A 6044-nucleotide genomic window follows, 5' to 3' on the forward strand; every position below is an offset into this window, starting at 1 on the left:
GCACTGCAGGGTTCAGTTTGCCTTGCTGCAGTTTTGCAGTACTGTTGGCTCCCCTTTCTCTGCCTGGAAGAGCCAGAGGTATACTTTTCCCAGAGCCTGACAAAGGGACTTTGATCCTGAAAGCTTGCAGAAAAGGACAATTTTCTTGCAATTTCCCAGTTGGTCTAATAAAAGGTATTATTTTGGAATCAAGAGTTTTAGTTTTTTGCATGGAAGAGCCAGAAGAATTCTTGGTTTCTCTCACTCCACAGGACTTGACTGGGTCAGAGGCAGAGCAAGTATAAGTTCTGCATACATAGACCAAGGGCAATTGTTAAGATCCACCCTGGATACGATTCCAAAGAATTATAATAATAAACAACTGGTAGTTCAACACAAGAGTGTCCAGGGTGTTGTTGCTGAACTCACAACATATCAAGGTACACAGTGGGAGTAGGATGCAACCATGCCACTTCATCCCTGCTAATGACTTAGGCCAAATCTGAATAGCTGAAAGGCTCCATCGTACTGAGCCATGCAGTCATCCCAGTTTCTTTTCTTGCTAGACTAGCAGAGCGTAATTCCACAGTAGATCAAGCCAAGGTTAAAGGAATCCAGCCTTGTACTACCAAAACAGTAGTCATTCAAAACTTGGAATGCAGAAGACATTTGATTCTAACAGATTCAATATTTATCATTTTTAAACTGCTAAGAGGTTTCTATATCTATATAGATGTAGATGCCTAATCTTATATATCTATCTGCCTTATCTTGAAGTTTTTTACAAACAAGTTGGACAAATGTTGTTCCAGAACATTCTAGGTATGTGTGAATCTGCCCCAGAATAGGGGGACTGACTAGATAATAACCTCTTGAGGTCGTTTCTAAGCACTATATTTATTTGATTATATTTCATTTGTTATAAGAACAGCCAAGGTCCCAACATTAAATGAAATCTTGTATTTCATCTTTGAGCAATTAAGTAATTCAGGCTCTGACATCCATTCACAGTATATTATTACTTTAAGCCTGTTTCCTCACCGTTATTAGTATAAGAATGTTTAATGCATAATTTATAAGTTCTCTTGCACACACGTACTGAATATACATTAGTCTGCACTGTAAACAAAATTACAGAGGCAGCCACACCAGTTTTGGACAAACTGTTTACATCACTATTCAGGAGAGAAAATAAAGTCACGAGATGGTTGGCATTAAGTGTAACTTAATATGTTTACTGTCTCATAGTATAAAATACCTGTTGTATGCAATTTATTGCCTTCACAGTTATTCCCAGTGGTCTTAGTAAGTAAGAATACAGTAGTGGCTGTTAATAGAGCAGTCAGATTAAGGGCAAAGGATTTGGCAATGACCCAAAAGTATTTTTCCTGGGCTGTGAGATAGTGCATGGGAAATGAATGGCCTGGTTGTACAGTATCAGCTTAAACAAGAATTACTTCTTTTGCTTTAGCCCCAGCAAACACTCGCTTTAAATGTGTATCAAAATTATTTTTAAGATTTGAGAATTAAAAAAAAAAAGCGCTATTTAATTAAGTTTAGTTTTTGCCATCCATATACAGACGTGTACTTTTTATATACTTTGCTCTCTCTACCAATTAATTGCTTAGAAACAAATAAACTTAGTTTGTTTTAATCAGATGGAAGAACCAGAACAAAAACACTAAGGACTCAGCAATCCCTTTACACACACAAAACCACATGGAAGGGGAAAAGCTTGTCATAAATGCTACAGTTTTAACTGGTAAAAAGCCTTAGGATTCAGAGGACTGTGTGGGCATGCACCAAGAGAAATACAGCTTTATTCATGCAGATACTCCAAAAATGATGCAAACAGAAATCAGCAGGCATGAGTCAGAGGTATTGAGTCAACCTCTACATGCTGCTTTCCTGACTCAGTCATCACCAACTCCTTTGTCCTATTGCTCCCATTACTTGCTCCTTAGGTAATTCTGCAAGTTTGCCCTGGGAAGGTGCCACCTAGTCCTATCTCTTCCACATTTGTCAGACACTGCAGAGCCTCTCTTGTATTTGGTATGCACTGAGAGTCAAATATCCCAATAGGAAGCAGGACTAAGGTCTTCTTAATCTCTATTTTCTGCTATTTGAGACAGTTTCAAGCCATCTTTTTCAGTCAGGCTAATGATCTGGCTTTAAACTCCTTGGGGGCATCTATACGAGATGCTTTACTGCGCATTAGCAGAGTTTATTATGCAGTAAGTATGTACTTCTACACATCCACATGCTTACTGAGCAGTAAACCTTGCTAATCATGAGTAAATTTGCTACCTGCAAATGGAAGTAGCAAATTTACTTGCAAGTACTTACTGTGGAGGAGCACTCATGTAGACGCCTGACTGGGAGCAAATCTGCTCCCAGGCAGTCAGCCACTGGGGGTGGCAGATTGCTCCCTGACCCCAGGAGCTACCTGCTGCCAAGGTGGGCTCCACCCCTGGGGCCCAGGAAGGGACTATGTCCTCCAGCCCTGGCATCAGGGAGCTCCAAGCACCCTGCTCTGAGATTGTCAGTGGAGCTGGTACTGGGAGATCCAGCCTGTTCCCCAATCCACTCCATGATCATGGAGCTGGGCAGGGAACAGGCTCCCCAGCCCCTGCCCCACAAACGTGGTGTGGAAGCTAGAAATTGTCCCAGTCAGGGGCACTTCCCAGCCCTGTGGCCTGATTGAGTGATCGAGGCATGAAACTTGGAAAGAGATGCAGGGGAGGGGCAGGTCCCAGCCTCCTGCTCCAATCTGACAGCGGGGCACCTAGCAGTGAGCTAGCTGCTCCACTGGCAGATCAAGGCGGGGGGCTAGGACCTGCACCTCCACTGCAGTTCTTTCCAAGCCCCCTGCCCTCCAGGGAGCCAGGGCCTGGAGCTCACTGCTGCCAGGGCAGGAGATATTGTCCCCATCCTGGCAGCCCCCCGGGGGCAGGGAGCAATGTCCCAGCCCTCGCCAGAAGACAGCTATCTCCTGGCCCAGTGCTCCCCAGCAGCCCCTGGGCTAGCAACCAGGGGGAATTGGGAGCTCCCCCTGGTGGTGGCAGAGGCCCATTGCAGGGCCTGAGGAAGCAGGAGCAGTTTGCTACCATTAGCAGCAAATCTGTTCCCGCTTCCCGCATGTGTGGACACTTGCCAAGCAGCGTTTACTCACAAGTAATTTACTCATGAGTAAACTTCTCCCAGATCTAATGCACATGTAGACACACCCCTTGTGAACTTAGGGTTTTCTCTTCACACTCTCAGCACTGGGTGGTCTACAGTAATTATTTATGCTTTTAAAACACACTGGGAATGGAAAGCATTGTACAAGTGTTAAATATGTTTATAGGCTTTGACTTGGCTATTTCCAAGTGAATATTTGTACATGTTAAAATGTCTACAACTAAGGTACTTTAAGAGGCATCATCTGCAATGTCTAGTCCAGTTGCAGAATAGTGTGAGAAATGCTTAGGACTAAGTATGTACTTTGTTTCCAGGTCAGCCATTACTGGCATTACTGTCAGCACACTCTCAACCTGTTAGAACTGTGTCTTCCAGATAAACCTCTCTAGTTTTCAAGTGGTATGGCATAGACAGGAGGAAGGATGCAGGATGAAGACTGGTTACTGTGACTGGCAGTGGTGGGTGGGAGTGACACAGGGCCCTGGTAGGAAAGGAGATAAAAGGAAAAAATTATGGTTCCCTGATGAGCTCTCACTGAAAAGGACAAAGCAAACAAAATCAGGAATGGAGAGAAAACATGCGAGGAATTTTGTTTAGCTGTTGTTCCTGCTTGCATTTCAGGAGTGGGGCAAAATTTGTTTCAGTAATTCCAAGTTTAATAGAATTCTCTGCTGAGACATTAGAATAACTTCAATCCTATGCTACTTATAAAATGAGCAGTGTACTTCTAAATTGTGGTCAATTATACAGAAATCAGCTTGATCCAGAAATAAAATGTTAATAGGTTTCAAAAACCTGTTTCCTGTTCCATCCTCCCACAAAAGAAGGCAGCAGTAGAAAATCTGCTCCTGGTCCCTAAAATGAAATAAAATCTAATGGAACTCAGAAAGTGCCAGATGGTCTTATGGCTACATTAAACAATTACTTTAAGAGTACAGGATTAGAAACTAGGACACCAGAGTCCTACGCCTAATATTGCCATAGATTTCCCTTTTCTCTATATCCACTTTCATATCTATAAAATGAGGATACCTTTAGAGCCCTAAGAAGAGGTCCAAAATGTTAGTATTTCTTGTTTGGATTTTAAAAGGAGAATCTGGTTGCTGCTTCACTATCAAAGATTCAACAGAGAGACCACAGGTGTCTCACCTTCAGAGTCAGAGGTGATATATGAAGGTCAAGCCACATCTATAAGGCCATGCTGATGCTGCTGTCCATCCTGTATGTAGTGCCTAAAGAAACACAGAATTTTAATGTCTACCGCTGTCAAACTCACAACTCTTTGAAACATAACATTCACTTTTCAAATATTTATTGTAAAATGAGATTTAAAAGCTTCAAACAGCAGCTGATGGATCATGAAAACTTGTATCTTTTTGATCTATGACTTTGAAACTCACAGGCTCATGATCTATCTTAGGCAACACAGGGCATGTCTACACGAGACGTTTTACTGTGAAGTAACACATTTTACTGCAGAGTAAGCAAGTGTGTTTATACATGCATATGCTTACTACACAGTAAACATGGCTAATAGCAAGTAAATTTGCTACTTGCAAATACAAGTAGCAAATTTACTCGCAAGTAGTTACTGCGCAGTAACGCTTATGCAGATGCCTGTCTGGGAGCAAATCTGCTCTCAGTCAGCTGGCCATCAGGGGCAGGAGATTATTCCCCACCACTGGAGCTGCCTGCTGCTGAGGCGGGCTCCACCCTGGACCCTGGGCAGGAATTACATCCCCGTGCCCTAGCACCAGGAAGCTCCAAGCCCCCTGCTCTGAGATCATGATCGGGGAGCAGGAGCTGGGAGATCCTTATCTCCCAGCTCCCACTTTGCCATCATGATCAGGGAGTGGGGGGCTGGGAGATCCTTACCTTCTAGTGCCAACTCCATGGGATTTCCTTATCTCTCAGCCCCAGCTCTACGGTCATAGTGCCAGCACTGGAAGATCCTTAACGGTTGTGGGGCTGGAGCTGGGAGATCCTTAAGGATCTCCCAGAACCGGCCCGCAACCATGGAACTCAGGCTGGGAGATAAGGATCTTCCAGTGCTGGCCCCAGGGTCACAGAGCTGGGGTGAGGAGCTCCCTGCTGGTAAGGGCTGGGGAGTCTGATCTAATCTAATCTCAGATCAAAAGCATGTGTAGACACACCCACAGTGAAAATGGTAGCAAATGTCAGAGATGAGAGAGCAACAGCATTATGGCATTCTCCTCCATACGTTCCAGGTACACCAAAACCACTCCTGGCCATAGCAGCCCTGAATCTCTGAAGTAGTTAACAATATCCTGGACTGAAGCTTTTAATAGTCTGGAATGAGTGAAAAATGTAGAGGTGGTTGTTTTAATCCAGTGGTTCTCAGCCATTTTTGGACTCGAGGCACCCCTCCATAATTTTTGTGAACTAAATGGCACCCAATTTCCAAAACTAATTGAAATATTACAGTGCCTACATCCTTGCAGAAGGTGCCCCTAAGTAGTTAATATTTCTGTGAATCCAGGCAAGAGTGTAACAGGCTATCCTGTTATTAGAGAAGCTGGAGAAGGAGAGAGATTCAGAGCCAGGAAGGGCAGTAGGGGGTAACAGTCCAGGTGGACTGGGACTGAGACTAATAAGGTCAGGCAGCTAATGAAGCATTTTAGCTGCACTTAGCGACTGGCTGCAGAAGACCAGGTCACATGACCAGAAGAAAATTGGGCTTGGGAGATATAAACCTAGTCTCTGACCATGCAGGAACAGCCCTTGCCTGCAGCAGGGAAAGGAGGTCTTGGGAGAGAGGGGCTGCTGGAGATGGACAGACAGGCACCCAAGCCACCCATGGGAGCTGGAGAAGGAGACTCCTATGGAAGTAGGACCTGTAGGCAGCATTTATCTTGAGAAAG

The sequence above is a fragment of the Gavialis gangeticus genome, unplaced genomic scaffold (assembly GCF_001723915.1).
Source record: "Gavialis gangeticus isolate Ggan-Ray unplaced genomic scaffold, GavGan_comp1, whole genome shotgun sequence".
Taxonomy (NCBI): domain Eukaryota; kingdom Metazoa; phylum Chordata; order Crocodylia; family Gavialidae; genus Gavialis; species Gavialis gangeticus.